This window comes from Dendrobates tinctorius, unplaced genomic scaffold (genome assembly GCF_039654945.1).
Source record: "Dendrobates tinctorius isolate UK_male_01 unplaced genomic scaffold, ASM3965494v1 ptg000249l, whole genome shotgun sequence".
Lineage (NCBI taxonomy): Eukaryota > Metazoa > Chordata > Amphibia > Anura > Dendrobatidae > Dendrobates > Dendrobates tinctorius.
Window position 1 is genome coordinate 4,074,004 of NW_027361916.1, and position 23,314 is coordinate 4,097,317.

General features: G+C 48.1%; 1 pseudogene; it reads right to left on the reverse strand.

The window, feature by feature from the left end:
* Positions 1-2,546: 2,546 nt before the first annotated feature.
* Positions 2,547-23,314, reverse strand: part of LOC141063286 (uncharacterized) — a 40,912-nt pseudogene continuing 20,144 nt past the window's right edge.

Below are 23,314 nucleotides of genomic sequence, written 5' to 3' on the forward strand. Positions count from 1 at the left end.
TTACCACCTGGGTCCAAAACTGAGGTTTTTCTTCGCCAAAGGAGTAGCATCAATCCCCCTCAAAGGAATAGGAGTCCGCAGAGGTGCCATAGGAAACCCACAAAGTTTAGCAAAATCCAAGTCCATCAGGTTCAGGGCCGCTCCTGAATCCACAAAAGTCTTAGCGGAAAATGTGGACAGGGAGCAGATCAGAGTAATTGCCAGAAGAAACTTAGTTGTGCACACCCACAGCAAATGTGTGTGCAAAATGTTTCTCTCGTTTAAGGCAGACAGAAATATTATGAGAGGCATCTCCACAGAAAAAACACAGTTTATTATGCCTTCTGAACTCCTGACGTTGCGCCCTAGACAAAACTCTATCACACTGCATAGGTTCAGACATTTGTTCAACAGGTGGCAACATTTCTCGTGTAATTTTACGTTCACGTAAACGCCGATCAACCTGAATGGCTAATGACATAGAATCATCAAGACCGGAGGGAACAGGAAATCCCACCATAGTATCTTTTACGGTTTCTGACAAACCCTTCCGAAAGAGAGCTGCCAAGGCACCATCATTCCAGGTAGTAAGGACCGCCCACTTTCAGAATTTTTGACAGTACAACTCTGCAGAATCCTGACCCTGGCTCAATGCCAACAGGGCTTTTTCAGCTCGATCAATAGCATTAAGTTCATCATACAACAACCCCAAGGCTTGAAAATATGCATCCACATTAGTTAGAATAGGACCATCAGGTGTCAAAGAAAACGGGGATCGCCGTGCAGCAAAGAGATGACAATTTTAACCTGCTGCGCAGAGCTCCCCAATGAGCTAGGTTTCAAGACAAGAAATAATTTACAATTATTCTTAAAATTCAAAAATTTAGACCGATCCCCAAAAAACACATCAGGAGTAGGGATCTTTGGTTCAGCAAAACGTGAATGAGCAAGATAGGCAGAAATTCCCCACACTTCAGCAGCGAGCTGCTCCACACGATCAGAAAAAAATCCTCCTACGGCCCCAGAGAAAAAGAGGAAAAAAATATACATTAAAAAAAAAAAAAAATTCTGACACTTTTTTTTTTTACAATTCTTTCCTGCTATTGAGTACCCTAGAATCTGCGGTATGGCTGGTGATTCTGTTATGAATGAGTCACCGGAGGAGGAAAAAACAAAAATGCAAGCTAAGTCCAGAAAACAGGAGAGGTTGGTAGCTAGCGGATTGCAGACCCCTGATCCTATTCACAACAACTAACAGTAGCCATGGAGCATTCCTACGGTGGTCCTAGATGGCTCTTCACAGCCGGAGAACTAAATAAGCCTAAAGAAAGAAAGGGGAAATCTAAACTGCCCCAGAGCAGACACCAAAGCAATAGACAGCCCCCAACATGTATTGTCAGTGAAAACAGATGAAAACACAAACGTAGACAGAAAGACTGGCAGAGCAAACGATGGGGCCCAACTAACTAGATAGGAAGGACAGAAAAGATGCTGGCTGCAATCCGCAAAAACCCTACCAAAAATGTCCCAACACGTCTGATAGGAAAAAACGGCCCTGAAGTCACTAGACTTCAAAATCCCTATATCAGCACTCAGGTATATTCTGAAAACAGAGCAAAGAGATTTAACCAATCAGGGACAAAAATGGAAATTCAGCAGAGCCCCAGCCGGGGCTGGCAGAACACAAAACTAAGCAAATCAGACAAAATCTCATGGAACAATAACAGAGCAAAACTTAGCTTTAGAAGACAGGAACTGAACTGGAGGCCAGAGCTCAGAGCAGAGAAATCACCAGCAAACCTACAGGGCGTCGGCTGCCTTATATCCACTCAGAGATTCCGGATTTCCAATCGCAATCCCCCTGTTCAGGTGACAGGTTTCTCCCATCCAAATCAGTTTCACCACCTCCTTTCACCAGCAGAGGGAGTTAATCGGACATCAAAGGTGAACGAGAAAATGAGCTCACAACAACCAGGGTTACTAGTGGGGTACCACAGGGTTCTGTATTGGGCCCCCTACTATTTAATATATTTATTAATGATCTAGTGGATGGCTTACACAGTAAAATATCAGTATTTGCAGATGATACAAAACTATGTAAGGTAGTTAACACAAAGGACAGTTTGCAACTACAGACAGATTTGAGTAAATTGGAGAATTGGGCTGAAAAATGGCAAATGAGGTTTAACACAGATAAGTGTAAGGTTATGCACATGGGAAGGAGAAACAGATGCTATAATTACTTACTAAATGGGAAACTGCTGGGGAAATCAGGCATGGAAAAAGACTTAGGCATCTTAGTCAATAAGAAGCTAAATTGGAGTGCCCAGTGTCAGGCAGCTGCCACCAAAGCAAATAGGGTCATGGTATGCATTAGAAGAGGTCTGGGGACACGAGATGAAAACATAATTCTCCCTCTGTACAAATCACTCGTCAGACCACACTAGGAGTATTGTGTGTAATTTTGGACGCCGATGCTCAAGAAAGACATTACTGAACTTGAAAGGGTTCAAAGGCGGGCTACTAAAATGATAAATGGAGTTGGTTCACTACAATACCCAGAAAGGTTATCAAAATTAGGTCTATTTACTCTAGAAAAGAGAAGACTTAGGGGAGAACTAATAAATATGTTCAAGTATATCAGAGGGCAATACAGAGATCTCTCCAATGAACTGTTTGTACCAAGGACTGTGACAAGAACAAGGGGGCATTCTCTTCGTTTGGAGGAAAGACAATTTCTGCACCAGCATAGAAGAGGGTTCTTCACGGTAAGAGCAGTGAGGCTCTGGAGTTCTCTTCCTGAGGAAGTGGTGATGGCCAACTCACTGAATGAATTTAAGAAAGGAATGGATGCTTTTCTTGTGAGTAACAGTATAGAAGGTTACGAATAACAGAATATTATAGGTAGATGGTTGACCCAGCTTAGGGGAAGGAATTTTTTTCCCTATGGAGAAAATTGGCTTCTACTCTGTGGGTTTTTTGCCTTCCCCAGGATCAACAATGCAGAACAGCTGCACTAAAAATAGGCTGAACTAGATGGACATAAGGTCTTCCTTCAGCCTTCAAAACTATGTTACTATGTTACTATGACTAAGAAGAGATGATTTCCTCACAAAACATTTCCCACATTCTGAAGAGGAGAAAGGATTCTCCCCCGTGTGAGTTCTTTGATGCTTAAACAAATCTGATTTCCAGTTAAAATACTTCTCACATTCTGAACAGGAAAAAGGCTTCTCCCCTGTGTGTGTTCTTTGGTGCTTAATCAAATTTGATTTCTGGGTAAAACATTTCCCGCATTCTGAACAGGAAAAAGGCTTCTCGCCTGTGTGGGTTCTATGGTGACTAACCAAATCTGATTTCTGGTTAAAACATTTCCCACATTCTGAACAGGAAAAAGGTTTCTCGCCTGTGTGAGTTTTATGGTGAGTAACAAAATGTGATTTATGTGCAAAACATTTCCCTCATTCTGAACAGGAAAAAGGCTTCTCCCCTGTGTGAGTTCTTTGGTGCTTAAACAAATCTGATTTCTGGATAAAACATTTCCCACATTCTGAGCAGGAAAAAGGCTTCTCCCCTGTGTGAGTTCTTTGGTGCTTAAACAAATCTGATTTCTGGATAAAACATTTCCCACATTCTGAGCAGGAAAAAGGCTTCTCCCCTGTGTGAGTTCTTTGGTGCTTAAACAAATCTGATTTCTGGCTAAAACATTTCCAACATTCTGAACAGGAAAAAAAGCTTCTCCCCTGTGTGAGTTTTCTGGTGTGTAACAAAATTAGATTTCTTGTTAAAACATTTCCCACATTCTGAACAGGAAAAAGGCTTCTCCCCCGTGTGAGTTCTTTGGTGCTTAAACAAATCTGATTTCTGGATAAAACATTTCCCACATTCTGAGCAGGAAAAAGGCTTCTCCCCTGTGTGAGTTCTTTGGTGCTTAAACAAATCTGATTTCTGGCTAAAACATTTCCAACATTCTGAACAGGAAAAAAGCTTCTCCCCTGTGTGAGTTTTCTGGTGTGTAACAAAATTAGATTTCTTGTTAAAACATTTCCCACATTCTGAACATGAAAAAGGCTTCTCCCCTGTGTGAGTTATTTGGTGTGTAACAAGATTCCCTTTATGGTTAAAACATTTCCCACATTCTGAACATGAAAAAGGCTTCTCTCCTGTGTGAGTTTTCTGGTGTGTAACAAAATTAGATTTCTGGTTAAAACATTTCCCACATTCTGAACATGAAAAAGGCTTCTCCCCTGTGTGAGTTTTTTGGTGACTAAGAAGAGATGATTTCCTCACAAAACATTTCCCACATTCTAAACAGGAAAAAGGCTTCTCCCCTGTGTGAGTTCTTTGGTGCCTAACCAAATCTGATTTCTGGTTAAAAAATTTCCCACATTCTGAACAGCAAAAAGGTTTCTCCCTTGTGTGAGTTCTTTGGTGCTTATCCAAATGTGATTTCTTTGTACAGCATTTCCCACATTGTGAACAGGAAAATCTATTGTCTGTTATGTGAATTTTTTCATGTGTAAGACAAGTCTTTTCAAGAAAACTATTTCCATATTCTGAATATGAAAATAGCTCCTTTCCTTTAGAATCAATTAATTTTTTAATGCTTATATCGTGACTTTGATTTTTCTTAGTAGTTGGTAATGAACCAAAAGATGGGACCTGTTTCAAAGTATTAGATGACAGATCTTGGCTATGAAGGGATGATGGTATATCTGGAGTAATGGCATTAACTTCAATTGGGTCCTGTGATATCTCAAGATCATCAGATTTAAAAATTGAAGATGTCAGCGTTCCCTCTGATCTCCTGGTACAGTCATCTGCTAAAAATAAAACCAATTAATAATTTTGAATAAAATATCTTCACATTTTATACTTTTGAACATTTCTACTTAAGCTGTCCATAAAAAATACAAGCTTTTTAAAAATACTGAATTATTCTCCAAGACAATGACAGTTCACAGTCTAATCGAAAGCCTCATAGCATGAACCAGTGCATCATGGTGTTCAATGGTTTGTTCATTCTGCTTCCCAAACATGGAATAAAAAGCCACCAAACAATGTTATATAGGTCAAAATTATACCAATAACACATCTACTCATCTCACGGAAACACAAGACACCACTAAGATCCATCATCTGTCAGAGGAAAACCAAAAGGTTTCCACAATATTTGTGGGTCAAAAGCTCTTGAAAAGCAACATGGCTTCCATAAACCAATCCAGCAATATCCGCTCTCCCAAAGTCAAATATCCACTCTCTTCTGAGCCTTGTAGTGCGCCCAAACCATATTTAGCATCCATGTATTTGGCATTACTATAGTGAGAAGAACCCACTTAATTTACGGTGTGTGTTTCCTGGAGCACAATCTGGGCATTATGTGTTGGATAATAAAATGGCAAATGTGCAATTTTCATGTTGCAACATCCAGTGCGAGCTAATTTCCGTAAAGTGTCACTACTCCCATAGAATAATTCACTGAGGGTTATAATTTCCATAATGGAGTCACTTTATGGGGATTTCTACTGCTTTAGTTTCCTGTAATTGTGTTATATTAGGGCATCTGCAGATGGTGTGTCCCCTCTCCACTGGAATCTGCTCCTGCGATGTTTGGTTCCATCACCAAGCAGCGCCTTATTTATTGTGCAGACGTTGCTGGTAATAGAAGAGACGTCGAAACCAGAAGCTCTGGGTGGCGCTGGCTCTGTCCAGCCACTAAGATTAGGGTGCCTGAGACCAGTAGTTTCATCCAGCCTGGCAGTATGGGTTTATGTGCTGTCCAGCAATCTGGTAGTAATCTACTACCCGCTTAAGCCAATTAGAAAGCACCAAACCCTCCTAAAGCTTGAAGCATATTCCCGGAATCTGCCAGATACAGCCTTGTTCTCCTCTGGTTCAGTCCTCTGTGCTCAGCTGGTGTATTTGTCCTGGTGTAATCCCAGCCCGCTTACTGACTACACTTGTGTCTTCTGATTTTGTATTTTCTCTGCCCTCCTGGTTATGGCCAACTACCTGACTATTCTTCTTGCCATCTCACTCCACAGAGTAGCAGGTAACACCATGGTCCAAGCCTAGGGGTCTCTGTGTAAGACCAGATCCATGAAGAGGGGTTAAAGGATGATGCGCAAGGCAATCACTGGGATCTGGAAAATAGAGTAGATAGAGCCAAGCCTTCTCGTGGTGGCCATCTTCTGATCTGCCAGGTGATCACTAACAGTGCTCCCAATACATCGTGTCTGCAAACTATTCCATCAAGATCTGTGTGCGAATAGCTAAATGGCGCTCCTTCCTTTCTTACCCCTACCATGTGCCCAGAAAGTAGTGTACAACCATATATAGGGGATTGTTGGATTGAAGAGACATTGGGAAATAATTTGTAAGGTCCATTTGTTTCCTATTATCCTGGTGAAAACTCTCTGGGTAATTAGAGTATGGGGCTCGGTGGTTCTTGGCAATCTAAACTATCGTAAGGGCCAATATTTTCTGTCAGATGAGTTTCAAGAAGAAAGATTAAACATTCATAGAGAACTTTTTATAATCGTGCAGAGCTGATGTGTCTTAAATTTAGATCTCAGGCATCTGGCAGAGGTAATGGAGACCTTATTTTAAAGGCTACCAGGTAGTTGCAGACTCACATAAGTGAGGCAGGCCGATCCCACCATCATCAGACTACCATACAAAATGAACCTGTACAAAAAGAACTAGAATAAAAAAACATGTTGGAGGTATTTTTTGGATTATAAGACACTCTGGATTATAAGACACACCCCAAATTTTGAGGAGAAAAATAGGAATATTTTTTTTTAATAACATGGTGGCGCTTCTTATAATCCATGCGTCTTACTGCTATGGTGAAGCGGGGTCCCAGGGTCACTGCTGGAGGAGGCAGGAGTGGGGAGTGATGCTGCAGGCCGCAGGGTGGGATGAGGGGGTGTCCGATGAGCAGTTCCCCGCTGCGAGTGTTTGGTGCTGCTGGGGTGCCTGGCGCTGCTGCCTGGGGTGGCCACCGCCAATGCTGCTGCCGCTGCTCTGGGTGTCCGCCGCTGCTGCTGCCTGGAGAGTCCGCCGCTGCGGGGAGACTCTGCTGACTTTTCGTGAAAGTCCAGAGCCCCCCGCATGTCCGTGGTTTCCTCCTGTGTGGTGGACTCTGTGAATATGGCTGCTGGGGGGCGGCACATGCGCAGATGGAGATCTCGGTAACAAGATCTCAGGATATGAGATTTCAGCCCTGAAATTAGATCTCAGGATTCTATGAAGCCAACAGCATCATTACCCTCCGCTTTCTCTTATAGGCCAATCATAATATTTTTCATCAAGTGATTTTCTAACTTGTCAGCACATTCTACATACGCTGTCATTTGGCTTTATAGTTACATATCTGGGCAGGTAACGGTCAGCGTCTCCTAATCCCAGGGGGTAGATGGATCCTCCAGGTTGTAAGTTCTATAGAAAAGGGCTTTCAATGTCCAAAGTCATTTGAACAGTTTTGGGTGGAGGAGAATGTTGTGGTCTAGAGGCAAAATGGTGACCATGGTAATACGGCCGGACTACACCACCGATAAAGCAGCCACAGCCGGTGACTGAGAATAATCTGTGACTTCTCTGCATTCAGTGGTTACTACTCACCTGGGTAGTCATATGTGGGAATCTCCTCTTTACACCACTCATCACCCCTCACATATGTCTCTGTAGTATTAATATGGGTCAGATCTTCACCCTGAAACAAATATTGTAAAAGTCACAGACAGATGGAGAAGTCCCATCTATGATCAGCTGTAATCCTGCCATCTCCTCCGTTCTCATTACACAAGTATAAAACATATAATACTGGAGGATAAAACAAGACTGAGCACAAGACCTTCACAGCCGTCTACACATCATAGGGGAGATCTCCTGACACCTTCTCTCATCTACCTGATGATCCTGAGGAGCACTGGGATCTTCTTGGTTACAGTCCTGTGGAAGAAGAGGACGGGGACATCTCTCTGGTGTTGTCCTCTTACTGGATAGATCTGGAGGAAACACATACAGGGACTGAATTCATTCTCTACATACAGATAATTATAGGCCGTGTGTATTTAGTCCTGTCTATTACCTGGAGATGTGAGGGGCTGGGGAACCTCCATTATGACGTTCTTGTACAGATCTCTGTGTCCTTCTAAATACTCCCACTCCTCCATGGAGAAATAGACAGCGACATCCTGACACCTTATAGGAACCTGACACATACAATGATACCGTCATCCCCCCGATCCCTTCATAGTGTTACTGTATAATGTCCCAGCATTCCCAGCAGTGTCACCTCTCCAGCCAGCAGCTCAATCATCTTGTAGATGAGTTCTAGGATCTTCTGGTCATTGATGTCCTCATGGATCAGGGGGTGAGGTGGAGGCCCCGTGATTGGGCTCAGGGGTCTTCCTCATCCCTCAGACACAGGGTCCTGACAGCGATCACTAGAGGTCTTCTTCACCACTGTGTAATCCTGGTTATGGAGAGACACAGTAATAAATCTCACTACAGACATTCCCAGAGTCCTCACCTCTCCAGTTCTGTCCATCTGTTATTCCCATAGATAAGAATGATGTAATGTGACGTCCTCAGAATCTCTCACCTCTCCAGTGAGACGGAAGAGGATCTCTAGGGTGAGGTGTAACATCCTCTCCGCCATCTTGTCTCTGTCCATATCCATCCTTGATGGGTAAATCAGGAAAATTCTCTTCTGTAGAAGATCTTCACTGAGAGGATCCGATATTGTAGAGACCTGAATGAGAAGATGATCCGATGTAACATCATAAGAATCCTGTGTAATAATACAATTACTGGAGATAATAAGGGAATCATATGAGATTTATTATCTTACAGGGTTTAGTTTTCTCCCCTGACATCTACTAATAAAACCTATATATTTAGGCCACAGACAACAAGCAGTTTCCTCCTCGGAGTCGGCAGCTGAACACGTTCCTCATAGACTCATCTTCCATAACGCTAATTCTCGTCTCATTACCGACACTGGAATCGGCATTAGCAATACTGCAGGAGATATTCATTACACGCGACATGAGAAATAACTCCTTCATGATGAGGACGACATCTTCATCTTCTACTGCGGCTCTAGAGACAGATGTGGCCAGAGTCGGTCACTGCCTCCATCCCCACCGGCCGTCTATATGAAGGTTTCCCGTCTTCCCCGCACTGGAATCTTCTCTCCCGTTAGATCTCAGCTCTGAGTCACACACAGAAGTTTGAGGCTTTTCTGGAAGAACAGGACAGGAGAGATCTGAGGCCGATGTCTCCATGTACAGGGTTTCCCCTCTGGATAAGAGGCTTTCCTATCCCTTTCCCCCAATTAGAGGGGACACCTGTGGATATCGGGGTCTTTACCGGCTGCAGTCCTGGGGGGATTTACTCGGTAACGTGGATGTTGGACAAACGTCACCATCAATTCCCATCAGAGTGAAGGAACATCGCTCCTCTATTCAGCTCTATGGATCCAGGATGAAATCCACTGCGGCCCCTGCAAGAAAAGAGCGAAGTCTGGTGAGACCCCCGAGGCCGGAGATTTCTACAGCTGCTCTGTGCGCACAGGACCTGTGATGAGGTCACAGGAGGGGAGGAGTCAGGGGTCAGGTCACATGATCAGGGGCCTCAGTGTGTGCAGGACTTTGAAGTTTATGTGTGGGGTCAAGAGGGGTTTACAGGGTGGATGTAGAAAAGCCGTGTGTGTACGAGGTGTACGGAGCGGAGCCATGTGTGTACGAGGTGTACGGAGCGGAGCCATGTGTGTACGAGGTGTACGGAGCGGAGCCGCGTGTGTGTGGGGAAGGTGACTTTACGGACAGATGTGACTGGTAGAAGGAGGGGACGGTTTGTGCACTAGGGACAGAGATTGACAGGTTAGAGAGGTAACAGTAGGGAAAGACAGAAAAGGGAGTGCAGTACTGTGAAATGACCACAAGATGGCAGGGGAGAGTAGTACAGGACTTTACATCAGCTTAGGGCTATAGAAACTGCATAGTCATGGGGGGCGGGGAGATAGGAGCCCGGGTGGGAAATTCCCCTGTGAGAGGGGATAAATAGAAGAAGGCGGGGCTCCAGGAGAGTCTAGTCCCGGGAGGAGCTCAGAAGAAGACGGAGAAAGTGAGAAGAGCTCGGCCAGGGGGACGGACAAATGAGAGACAGTCAGGGGGTGGCCCTGACCTGACGGACTGCAGGACAGGCAAGGAGAAGAGACAGTCAGGGGGAGACCCTGACTCAACGGACCGCAGGACAGACGAGGCCCCGGGGGTACCGATTCGAAGACGACCTCGGGCAGGTGAAGCGCTGGGGGTAGATTGGTCTAGGACAGCCCCCAGTGAAAGATCCGCGAGGTGCATTACTGGAGCTGAAGAATAGGTACCCGGGCCTGGTGATACAGTGGTGTAAAGAAGCTGCGGTGCGTGTTTGGTGGTCGTCAGAGGACGACAAATAAATCCAGAACTGTTACAAGTGGAAGTGGAAGCTGTCTCCGTCTCGTCTTTGCCTCGTCTGGTAAGCAGTGGTCCACCCCCCTAGCCCAGCCCCCTACCACATGTGTACGAGGTGTACGGAGCGGAGCCGTGTGTGTACGAGGTGTACGGAGCGGAGCCGTGTGTGTACGAGGTGTATGGAGCGGAGCCGCGTGTACGAGGTGTACGGAGCGGAGCCGTGTGTGTACGAGGTGTACGGAGCGGAGCCCTGTGTGTACGAGGTGTACGGAGCGGAGCCGTGTGTACGAGGTGTACGGAGCGGAGCCCTGTGTGTACGAGGTGTACGGAGCGGAGCCCTGTGTGTACGAGGTGTACGGAGCGGAGCCGTGTGTACGAGGTGTACGGAGCGGAGCCCTGTGTGTACGAGGTGTAAAGAGCGGAGCCGCGTGTGTACGAGGTGTACGGAGCGGAGCCGTGTGTGTACGAGGTGTACGGAGCGGAGCCGCGTGTGTACGAGGTGTACGGAGCGGAGCCCTGTGTGTACGAGGTGTACGGAGCGGAGCCGTGTGTGTACGAGGTGTACGGAGCGGAGCGGAGCCGTGTGTGTACGAGGTGTACGGAGCGGAGCCCTGTGTGTACGAGGTGTACAGAGCGGAGCCGCGTGTGTACGAGGTGTACGGAGCGGAGCCGCGTGTGTACGAGGTGTACGGAGCGGAGCCGTGTGTGTACGAGGTGTACAGAGCGGAGCCGCGTGTGTACGAGGTGTACGGAGCGGAGCCGTGTGTGTACGAGGTGTACGGCGCGGAGCCGTGTGTACGAGGTGTACAGAGCGGAGCCCTGTGTGTACGAGGTGTACGGAGCGGAGCCGCGTGTGTATGAGGTGTACGGAGCAAAGCCGCGTGTGTACGAGGTGTATGGAGCGGAGCCGCGTGTGTACGAGGTGTACTGAGCGGAGCCGTGTGTACGGAGCGGAGCCGTGTGTGTATAACGTGTACAGAGAGGAGCCGCGTGTGTACGAGGTGTAAGGAGCGGAGCCGTGTGTGTATAACGTGTACGGAGAGGAGCCGTATGTGTACAAGGTGTGCAGAGCGGAGCTGTGTGTGTACGAGGTGTGCAAAGTGGAGCCGTGTGTGTACGAGGTGTACTGAGCAGAGCCATGTGTGTACAGGGTATACAGAGCGGAGCCGCCTTTGTGCGGACACCTCTTTGTACTATGTATATCCCCATCTTCAGTTACAGACTCTTGTGTACACTATACACCCGTATACCCCCAGCTTCAGTCGCAGACCCCTGTGTACACTATACACCCGTATACCCCCAGATCAGTCGCAGACCCCTGTGTACACTATACACCCGTATACCCCCAGATCAGTCACAGACCCCTGTGTACACTATACACCCGTATACCCCCAGGTTCAGTCGCAGACCCCTGTGTACACTATACACCCGCATACCCCCAGCTTTAATCGCAGACCCCTGGATACACTGTACACACCCGTATACCCCCAGGTTCACTCGCAGACCCCTGTATACACTGTACACACCCGTATACCCCCAGCTTTGGTCGCAGACCCCTGTATACATTGTACACACCCGTATAGCCCCAGCTTCGGTCGCAGACCCCTCTGTGTACGCTGTATATACCCGTATACCCCCATCTTCAGTCACAGACCCCTCTGTGTACGCTGTATAAACCCGTATACCCCCATCTTCAGTCACAGACCCCTCTGTGTACGCTGTATAAACCCGTATACCCCATCTTCAGTCACAGACCCCTCTGTGTACACTGTATACACCCGTATACCCCCAGCTTCGGTCACAGACACGTGTACACTGTATACACCCGTATACCCCCAGGTTCAGTCGCAGACCCCTGTGTACACTGTATACACCCGTATACCACATCTTCGGTTGCAGACCCCTCAGTGTACGCTGTATACACCCGTATACCCCAGCTTCGGTCACAGACCTCTCTGTGTACACCGTATACACCCGTATACCCCCAGCTTCAGTCGCAGACCCCTGTATACACTGTATAAACCCGTATACCCCCAGGTTCGGTCACAGACCCCTGTGTGTGCACTGTATAAACCCGAATACCCCCATCTTCAGTCACAGACCCCTCTGGGTACGCTGTATAAACCCGTATACCCCCATCTTCAGTCACAGACCCCTGTGTACACTGTATACACTCGTATATCCCCAGGTTCGGTCACAGACCCCTCTGTGTACGCTGTATAAACTCATATACCCCCATCTTCAGTCACAGACCCCTCTGTGTACACTGTATACACCCGTATACCTCCAGCTTCGGTCACAGACCCCTGTGTACACTGTATACACCCGTATACCCCCAGGTTCAGTCGCAGACCCCTGTGTACACTGTATACACCCGTATACCACATCTTTGGTTGCAGACCCCTCAGTGTACGCTGTATACACCCGTATACCCCCAGCTTTGGTCACAGACTCCTCTGTGTATGCTGTATACACCCGTATACCCCCTGCTTCGGTCACAGACCCCTCAGTGTACACTGTATTCACCCGTATACCCCCAGCTTTGGTCACAGACCCCTCTGTGTACACTGCATACACCTGTATACCCCCAGCTTCAGTCACAGACTCCTCAGTGTACACTGTATGCACCCGTATACCCCAGCTTCGGTCACAGACACCTGTGTACACTGTATACACCCAGCTTCGGTCGCAGACGCCTGTGTACACTGTATACCCCCAGCTTCGGTCACAGACCCCTCTGTGTACACTGCATACACCTGTATACCCCAGCTTCAGTCACAGACCCCTTTGTATGCTCTATATACCCATATACCCCCAGCTTTGGTCACAGACCCCATGTCTCACACACTGTAGAACTGATGCCAGACACACGGTGAAACTGCGGTCGTCCGTCTCTCGTCTCTCGCACTTATACTGATAACATAAGATGGAGTCAGACAAACCCTCCTACAAAACGTGAGAACAAAGTCATTACTACAGGACTGTGTGAGAAAGGGATTTATTCTACAGGAAACGCTGGGGCCACAAAAGAGGGAATCCGGGCCCCGTGGCTGGATACTCCGGACCCCCAGCGTGTTAGGACCAGACGGGGTCTTTGTCCCTGGAGCTTCTCTACTCAGGATAATGAGACTCTGATCTTGGTCATCCGTATGGACAATGGAAATGGAATTACAAAGCTTCTCATAGACTTTCCATGTTAAGCACGGACGGCACATGTACAGCACACGGACGGCTCATGTACAGCACACGGACGGCACATGTACAGCACACGGACGGCTCATGTACAGCACACGGATGGCACATGTACAGCACACGGACGGCACACGGACAGCACACGGACGGCTCATGTACAGCACACGGACAGCACATTTACGGCACACGGGAGGCACATGTACAACACACGGACGGCACACGGACAGCACACGGACGGCTCATGTACAGCACACGGACAGCACATTTACGGCACACGGGCGGCACATGTATGGCACACGGGCGGCACATGTATGGCACACGGACAGCACATGTACAACACATGGACGGCACACGTACGGCACACAGACGGCACATGTACAGCACACGGACGGCTTATGTACGGCACACGGACGGCACACGTACAGCACACGGACGGCACACGTACAGCACACGGACGGCACACGTACAGCACACGGATGGCACATGTACAGCACACGGATGGCACATGTACAGCACACGGATGGCACGTTTACACGGACCCATAGACTTGTATTGGCCCTTTGTCATCTGTGCTGCTGGGGAAACACGGACATGAGAGCAGCACCATAAGTCAAATAGGGGACACGTGGCATCTGTGATAAACATGATAGGTCGTGTGAAGGGGCCGTACAGTCACATAATATAAGGTGAAGCCACAAGACCCCTGCAGCTCAGTGCTGAGACTGATGGGAGACCCCCACAGCCACAAGACCCTGGCAGCCTATTGCTAAGACTGATGGAGACTGCCAAAGCCACAAGACCACTGCAGCCTAGTCCTAAAACTGACTGAGACTCCAGGAGCCACAAGACCACTGCAGCCCAGTGCTGAGACTGACGGAGACTGCCCGAGCCACAAGACCACTGCAGCCCAGTGCTAAGACTGCCAGAGACCCCCGGGGCCACAAGACCACTGCAGCCCAGTGCTGAGACTGCCAGAGACCCCCGGGGCCACAAGACCACTGCAGCCCAGTGCTGAGACTAGCAGAGACCCCCGGAGCCACAAGACCCCTGGAGCCTAGTGCTGAGACTGGCAGAGACCCCCGGAGCCACAAGACCACTGCAGCCCAGTGCGGAGACTGGCAGAGACCCCCGGAGCATCAGTGCTGGAGCCGTGGGGGATTTATCAGTTCATGCTAATTATTTTTACATTCTCAGAAATCCCCTGTTGTGTCTGTTCACACTCACCATTGTTGCTGTGGATTGATCTACAGTGTTGGCAGGAAATTTTCTGCTTTTTTGCAGCCTTTTCACTTGCATTTTTGTGTCCCATTCATTTGAACAGGGAAAAAAATGATGCAGAAATGCTGAAAGACGACAGCAACAGATTTATAAAAAAAAAAGTGACGGTGTCCATGTCTGGCCGGTGTCCTTGTCTGGCCGGTGTCCGTGTCTGGCCACTGTCCGTGTCTGGCCGCTGTCCGTGTCTGGCCGCTGTCCGTGTCTGGCCGGTGTCCGTGTCTGGCTGCTGTACGTATCTGGCCGGTGTCCGTGTCTGGCCGCTGTCTGTGTCTGGCCGCTGTCCGTGTCTGGCCGGTGTCCGTGTCTGGCTGCTGTACGTGTCTGGCCGGTGTCCGTGTCTGGCCGCTGTCCGTGTCTGGCCGGTGTCCGTGTCTGGCTGCTGTACGTGTCTGGCTGGTGTCCGTGTCTGGCCGGTGTCCGTGTCTGGCCGCTCTCCGTGTCTGGCCGCTCTCCGTGTCTGGCTGCTGTACATGTCTGGCCGGCATCCGTGTCTGGTCGGTTTACGTGTCTGGCCGACATCCGTGTCTGGCTGCTCTCCGTCTCTGTCCGCTGTCCATGTCTGGCCGGTGTCCGTGCCTGGCTGCTGTCCGTGTCTGGTTGCTGTCCGTGTCTGGCTGCTGTCCGTGTCTGGCTGCTGTCCGTGTCTGGCTGCTGTCCGTGTCTGGCTGCTGTCCGTGTCTGGCTGCTGTCCGTGCCTGGCTGCTGTCCGTGCCTGGCTGCTGTCCGTGTCTGGCTGCTGTCCATGCCTGGCTGCTGTCCGTGTCTGGCTGGTGTCTGTGTGAATTTGTTTTTTTTCTGAAATTGACTGATTTATTTCCTTAGGCCGGGTGCACACGATCAGGAATTGGCAGCGCTTTGGATGCAGCACATGTCCGCTGCCGGCTATTGAACATAGGTGACTCCACATGTGATCACTGAACCGTGCGGATTCACTGCATCCAATACATTGTACGGGTGAGGTTTATCACATCTCCAAAAGATAAATAGACATGTTGTGATCTGGAAAGACGCGCCCCATGTCCGTCTCTAAAGATAGGGAATGTAGATTGTGAGCCTCATTGGGGACAATGCCACTAATGTCTGTAAAGCGCTGTGGAATTAATAGCGCTATATAAATGAGTAAAAATAAATATATAAACTGCGGGGGCTCTGGCCTTCCACAAAATGTCGGCAGAGCCCCCGCAGCACCATACACCCACAGCGACACTACACCTATTATTGCGACTAGAGATGAGCGACTTTGCCTTTTTTCGGGTCGAGTCGGGTTTCGCGAAACCCGACTTTCTCAAAAGTCGGGTCGAGTGAGATCGGCCGACTAACGGAAAAAGTCGGGTTTCGTACAGACTGAAACACGAAACCCAATGTAAGTCAATGGGGAAGAAAAGTCGGGAGTGAGAAAAAGACAGGAAACACACCTACAGTGCCCATTTGAATGCCAAAACCATAAATTCTTATTCCTGAAGCTTGTCACCCTTTATTTACTTCATAATACAAGTTACGCATTGAAAAATGGGGGTTATTTGGTTAAAGTTGCGGGGGGGGGTAGGGCTGGCTCCAGGATTTCATGTGCCCTGGGCCAAAGAGCGTCCCTTTAACACATACCACAACTCATGATGCTCTGATACGGCAGAGAAATAGTGGTATAGTACAATGAAAAATACTTCACTTCTTACATCTCATGACTGATATCCATTTAAAATTCTCCAATAGCTCCAAAAGTGGACAGTATATTACTCCATACAGTATTATGGCCACCGCATAGTGCGCTATACAGAGTAATGAGGCCCATCTATTTCTCCCTACAGAATCATTGATCCCATATAATGTTTGAAACAGTATATGATGAGCTCCACATAATGCTACAGTATATGTTGGTCCACATGGATGAAGCTCCACTGTCTTATGGGCCCAAATAATGCTCCATACATAATGGACCCTATTTCTAATGCTCTAGTGTATAATGGGCCCTGTACATGCTGCTCCAGTGTCTGATGTCCACCTTTGAAATGTTCCAGTGTATGGTGGGCCCCATCTATCATTCTCCAGAGTATAGTGCTCCCCAAAAATAGCAGTCCCAACATTGAAAACAATTAAATAAGTCTCCTCGCTATGGAATCCCTGTACTAGTCAGGACTCCTTGTCGTCCCCATCTTCCATCCCACTGCACTTGGCTGTTTAGGCAGAGGGCATACAGACGTGATGTCATTGCGCTCTCTGATCAGAATATCAGTGTCAGGAAACGCGGAAGACGTCATGGCGGTGGAGCAGGGAGAGGTAAGTATTTCAACCTTGCAAGTGCTGTGATCCTGAGCAAGCAGGGGGGGCCCACTCGTTGGCGACGGCACTGGCACAGGGCCCCTGATAGTACGGCGGTGTTTCTGACGGCAGGTGGGCTGAACCTGTACTTTCATCTGCAGCTTCCTCTTTGTCACCGTGTAAGGTGGAACATTATATGAGAAGTGTAACCTGAGTTTCATCAGGGTCAGATTCAGGCTGTGTAGAGTGCGAGGGGAATGTAGTGGTCTGGGTCAATGTACCAGCAGAATCATTGAGCAGTGGCTGGGCATCAGTGCACTTGTGGCGCCCCCAGGAGTATGGTCGCCACAGTGGCATAACCTTCCTCCTAGGGAGTGTGATGTCATGCTTGGGAGCAACGAAGGATCTCTCTAGCAGGTTAACTGACTGGGCGGCATGATTCCCATGACTCACGACCCTCCAAACAGCGTCCATGAAGGCAACATTTTTGTTTGACGTGGCCAGTATGGTTGCAAAGCTGAACCTTAAAGGAATGTCCAGAAGGGCACCACCAGGAGTGGAGCCTGCGGCGTAATTGGACTCAACACGGGCAACCTCAACCATCCAGCAACCGAAAAGATGCACGCATCGCAAGCTTAATTCCGTTAACAAACGAGACTCCGTCCTGCCCACGCGGTCCGCGTCCAGCTTACTAGAGGGACACGCGAGGCTCTGGCACGCGAGATTGGCCAATAACTGGTGTGTCAAGGCCTTACATGTCCGTGGCTGCATGCGCGCTACACCGAAAGGGCCAGCGTGTGTCGCTTACAGGTGCAGATAACCCGCTGAACACCGTTAGTGATGGGGATCTGGGATGACAATTATTACCCGCGAACGATGATTTCCCAGTAAGTGCAGGTCAACCGCTGTTCCGGAATTAGGCCTAACCGTCATTCCTGAAAAAAGGAAAAACTTATGTGTGCAAACCACAGCTGCTGTAGCTTGCATAACAGCTCGCCAGCCGTTCTCAGGAACAGTATGGATTACACGTGATTGCACAAAGGTGAGAAAGGGTACCGTATCACCGGATAACATGTATGGATTGCATAGTTTACACATTAAAAATATATGTCTATACATCAGGAGGCTGGCTCAGACGGTGTCAGGCCCAGTATGGATTTGACAGCCCAGACTACACAGCGGAGGAGCAGGGAGAGGTAAAGATTGCAAATGCTGGGGCCCTGGCCAAGCACGGGTGGCCCACTCGTGGGCGTCGGTACTGGCACTGGGCCCCTCATAGTACGGCGGTGTGTCTGACGGTGGGTGTGCACCACCACCGTCAGAGACACTTGATTGCACTATGTGGGACCCTGTGCCAGTGCCCGCACCCAAGAGTCGGCCTACCCACCTGTCAAGGGCAACGGCACTCGCATGGTTGCGTGCGCTTGCTGGTGAACCCGACCATGGGGGGGGGCAGCCCAGTTAGGGAGGTTTACAAAGTGGCATATGCTGATGTTGGACATTCAGCTGATGCAAAAGGCGAAATTGGTCAAGTCACAGGAAGAGGAGGACCAAAGCAAGCCATTTTTCTGTCAACCTATGTGTCATCAGGGGAAGGTGGGACAAAATCCTTGGAAACCCATGCATGGTTCATTTCAATGAAGGTTAGATCATCCACATTTTGGGTTGACCGACGGGTCCTTTTTTCTGTCAGGATTGATCCAGCAGCACTGAAGACTCTTTCCGATAGCACACTTGCAGCTGGGCAAGCGAGCTCCTGTAACACGTATTGTGCCAATTCAGGCCAGGTGTCCAGTTTAGCGGCCCAATAGTCAAAGGGGAATGACCTGTGTGGGTGAACATCGACCTGGGAAGAAAAGTAGTTTGTAACCATAGTTGACAAGTGCTGTCTCCTGTCACTTTCCATCGATGCAGTATTACCAGTCGTTTGAGCGGGACTTGAAAAATCACTCCACAACATGGTCATGAAACCCCTTTCTCCAACGCCACTTCTGATGTTTGAACCACCAACACCTCTTCCAAGCTGCCTCCGGCCCCTATGGCTTGTGTGACAAACATCACCGCTGCTGTGTGCTGGGAATGCCTCAACCAACCTGTTTACCAGAGTTGCTTGTTTGTTAGCCAATATTAGGTCAAGGTTCTCCTGTGGCATGATGTTTTGGAATTTGCATTTATAGCGTGGATCGAGGATGCTGGCCAACCAGTAGTCATCATCGTTCATCATTTTGGCAATATGGGGATCCCTTTTTAGGATCTGCAAGGCATAATCTGACATGTGGGCCAATGTTCCTGGTGTCAATGATGCAGTGCGACTGCATGGTGGAGGAGCACTTTCTGGCAAATCCACATCCCTCCAGTCACGCACAAACCCTGTACCAGCCCTTGCCACGCCAACATTTTCTCTGGACACACGAGAAGCATCCTCCTCCCCTAAATAATCATCCCCATCATCACCCTCCTCCTCCTCTTCCTCCTCCACCTCATCCAGGAGAGGTCCCGGAGCAGACAATGGCTGTCAGCAAGGATTCCCCCCTCCTCTTCCTCCTTGTCAACCTCGGCTGCAGACGCCTGCTCCTTAATGTGCGTCAAAGTTTGCATGAGCAGACGCATAAGTGGGATGCTCATGCTTATGATGGCATCGTCTGCGCTTACCAGCCATGTGCATTCCTCAAAACACTGAAGGACTTTACAGAGGTCTTTCAGCTTTGACCACTGCACACAGGTCAACTCCATGTCTGCCCTCAAAGTGCCTGTCCAGGTATCCTCCCACAAATGCATTACAGCCTGCCTCTGTTCGCACAGCCGCTCAACCATGTGCAGGGTGGAGTTCCACCTTGTAACGTTGATAATTAGACAGTTTGAGGCCTTGCACGCTGTGCTCTTTTGACCATCTGGCCAAGCTGTCCTGCAATTTTTGGGGTTTTTGTAACCCGTTTTTGGACTGCTCCGGGCCTGCCAGATAACAACTGTTGCAATGTTGATGCCTGCTACGGATGCTCCTCCTCATCCTCCTCTTCTGAGCTATTGGCAGCGGCACACTCTAACCCCAATGGATGCCAATCTGGGTCAACAACTGGGTCATCCATCACCTCCTCTTCAATGTCATGTGCACCTTCCTCTGTGTCACCGTGTATGGTGGTATAGTATGCGCGAAGGGGCACCTGAGTTTCATCTGGATCAGATTCTGGCTCAGTACACAGCGAGGACAATGTAGTGCTGTGAGTGAATGTACCAGCAGAATCATCTATCAGTGGCTGTGCATCAGTGCACTCCATGTCAGATTCATCTTTGCCTGGGTAATTCACGATTTGACTTGATAACCCAGGGATGGTATGTGAAAACAGCTCCATGGAGTAATCTGTAGTGTGGCCTGCCGCATCCTTCAATTTTGGTAGGGGTGAAGGACACAAGGAAAGGTGTGGTTCATGACCATGAGCCTCCAATGACGAATCACTGCTTTTATTTTTTAAAACTTCAGAAGAGGAGGCAATAGAGCTGGAGGCTGAGTCAGCAATGTAAGCCAAAACTTGTTCTTGAAGCTCCGGCTTTAGAAGCGGTTTACCTACTCCCAGAAAAGGGAGCCTTCGAGGCCTTGTGGAGTCAGACGATGACGCAACCTCAACACCTCCTGCATTAAGTGCTATTTTGCTTTTGCCACTACCAGCAGATCCACCACCACCACCATCATTACCAGCTGCCAACCCCCGCCCACTTCCATGGACTCTTCCACCACACTTCCTCATTTTTTGGAAAAATTTACCTAATTTCCACCAACTCTCTAGTACTGTAAAACAAGGTACAAGGTGTATATAGTAGAGGGGAGAATTGGAATGTCTCTACACTTCAGGACACTGTTGGATTCAGTAAGGCCTTGTTTATTTAACACCACAATGTGAAAGGCAGATTCTCTATGCTGTTTGAAAGGTGTATGGAGGACTGTGGAGAATTGGAATCTGTCTACACTTCAGGACACTGTTGGATTCAGTCAGGCCCTGTTTATTTAACACCGCAATGTGACAGGCAGATTCTCTATGCTGTTAGAAAGGTGTATAGAGGACTGTGGAGAATTGGAATCTATCTACACTTCAGGACACTGTTGGATTCAGTCAGGCTCTGTTTATTTAACACCACAATGTGAAAGGCAGATTCTCTATGCTGTTAGAAAGGTGTATGGAGGACTGTGGAGAATTGGATTCTATCTACACTTCAGGACACTGTTGGATTCAGTCAGGCCCTGTTTTTTTAACACCGCAATGTGACAGGCAGATTCTCTATGCTGTTAGAAAGGTGTATGGAGGACTGTGGAGAATTGGAATCTATCTACACTTCAGGACACTGTTGGATTCTGTCAGGCCCTGTTTATTTAACACCGCAATGTGAAAGGCAGATTCTCTATGCTGTTAGAAAGGTGTATGGAGGACTGTGGAGAATTGGAATCTATCTACACTTCAGGACACTGTTGGATTCAGTCAGGCCCTGTTTATTTAACACCGCAATGTGAAAGGCAGATTCTCTATGCTGTTAGAAAGGTGTATGGAGGACTGTGGAGAATTGGAATCTATCTACACTTCAGGACACTGTTGGATTCAGTCAGGCCCTGTTTATTTAACACCGCAATGTGAAAGGCAGATTCTCTATGCTGTTAGAAAGGTGTATGGAGGACTGTGGAGAATTGGAATCTATCTACAGTCATGGCCAAAAGTTTTGAGAATGCTACAAATATTAATTTTTACAAAGTCTACTGCTTCAGTTTTTCTAATGGCAATTTGCATATACTCCAGAATGTCAAAGAGTGATCAGCTTTACAGCAATTACTTGCAAAGTCAATAATGGCTAAGAAAATGAACTTTAACCCCCAAAACACATTTCAACATCATTGCATTCCTGCCTTAAAAGGAGCAGCTAACATTGTTTTAGTGATTGTTCCATTAACACAGGTGTGGGTGTTGATGAGGACAGGGCTGGCGATCAGTCATGATTAAGTAAGAATGACACCACTGGACACTTTAAAAGGAGGCTGGTGCTTGGTACCATTGTTTCTCTTCAGTTAACCATGGTTATCTCTAAAGAAACACGTGCAGCCATCATTGCTCTGCACAAAAATGGCCTAACAGGGAAGAGTATCGCAGCTACAAAGATTGCACCTCAGTCAACAATCTATCGCATCATCAAGAACTTCAAGGAGAGAGCTTCCATTGTTGCCTTAAAGGCTCCTGGGCGCCCAAGAAGGACCAGCAAATGCCAGGACCATATCTTAAAACTGTTTCAGCTGCGGGATCGGACTACCAGCAGTGCCGAGCTAGCTCAGCAATGGCAGCAGGCTGGTGTGAGTGCTTCTGCATGCACTGTGAGGCGGAGACTCTTTGAGCATGGCCTGGTTTCAAGGAAGGCAGCAAAGAAGCCACTTCTCTCCATAAAAAACATCAGGGACCGACTGATATTCTGCAAAAGGTACAGGGAGTGGACTGCTGAGGACTGGGGTAAAGTCATTTTCTCAGATGAATCCCCTTTTCGAATATTTGGGACATCTGGAAAACAGCTTAGAAGAAGAGGGGAGCGCTACCACCAGTCTTGTCTCATGCCAACTGCTAAGCATCCTGAAACGATTCATGTGTGGGGTTGCTTCTCAGCCAAGGGAATCGGCTCACTCACAGTCTTGCCTAAAAACACAGCCATGAATAAAGAATGGTACCAGAATGTCCTTCAAGAGCAACTTCTCCCAACCGTCCAAGAGCAGTTTGGCGCCCAACAATGCCATTTCCAGCATGATGGAGCACCTTGCCATAAAGCAAAGGTGATCACTAAATGGCTCATGTAACACAATATAGAGATTTTGGGTCCATGGCCTGGAAACTCCCCACATCTTAATCCCATTGAGAACTTGTGGGCAATCATCAAGAGACGGGTGGACAAATAAAATCCAACAAATTCTGGCAAAATGCAAGCATTGCTTATGCAAGAATGGACAGCTATCAGTCAGGATTTGGTCCAGAAGTTGGTTAAGAGCATGCCATGGAGAATTGCAGAGGTCCTGAAGAAGAAGGGTCAACACTGCAAATATTGACTTGCTGCATTAACTCATTCTAACTGTCAATATAACCTTTTGGCACTCATAATATGATTGCAATTATATTTCTGTATGTGAT